The 807-nt window shown below is 42.6% G+C and overlaps 1 protein-coding gene across 1 annotated transcript in view; it reads right to left on the reverse strand.

The window, feature by feature from the left end:
- Positions 1-807, reverse strand: part of IRAK3 (interleukin-1 receptor-associated kinase 3) — a 59,412-nt gene that overhangs the window by 33,764 nt on the left and 24,841 nt on the right. The gene's annotated exons all lie outside the window — the stretch shown is intronic.

Below are 807 nucleotides of genomic sequence, written 5' to 3' on the forward strand. Positions count from 1 at the left end.
ATTGGAGTTTCAGCTTTAGCATCATTCCTTCCAAAGAAATCCCAGGGCTGATCTCCTTCAGAATGGACTGGTTGGATCTCCTTGCAGTCCATGGGACTCTCATAAGTCTTCTCCAACACCACAGTTCAAAAGTTCAAAGTTCAAAAGCTCAGAAGAGAGCTCAGCTTTCTTTACAGTCCAACTCTCACATCCATACATGACCATTGGAAAAACCATAGCCTTGACTAGACGGACCTTTGTTGGCAAAGTAATGTCTCTGATTTTGAACATGCTATCTAGGTTGGTCATAACTTTCCTTCCAAGGACTAAGCATATTTTAATTTCATGGCTGCAGTCACCATCTGCAGTGATTTTGGAGCCCCCAAAAATAAAGTCAGCCACGGTTTCCACTGTTTCCCCATCTATTTGCCATGAAGTGATGGGACTGGATGCCATGATCTTCGTTTTCTGAATGTTGAGCTTTAAGCCAACTTTTTCACTCTCCTCTTTCACTTTCATCAAGAGGCTTTTCAGTTCCTCTTCACTTTCTGCCATAAGCATGGTGTCATCTGCATATCTGAGGTTATTGATATTTCTCCTGGCAATCTTGATTCCAGCTTGTGTTTCTTCCAGTCCAGCGTTTCTCATGATGTACTCTGCATAGAAGTTAAATAAGCAGGGTGACAATATACAGCCTTGACGTACTCCTTTTCCTATTTGGAACCAGTCTGTTTTTCCATGTCCAGTTCTAACTGTTGCTTCCTGACCTGCATACAGGTTTCTCAAGAGGCAAGTCAGGTGGTCTGGTATTCCCATCTCTTTCAGGAT

The sequence above is a fragment of the Bison bison genome, unplaced genomic scaffold, assembly GCF_000754665.1.
Source record: "Bison bison bison isolate TAMUID 2011002044 unplaced genomic scaffold, Bison_UMD1.0 scf7180017864163, whole genome shotgun sequence".
In the NCBI taxonomy this organism is placed as follows: domain Eukaryota; kingdom Metazoa; phylum Chordata; class Mammalia; order Artiodactyla; family Bovidae; genus Bison; species Bison bison.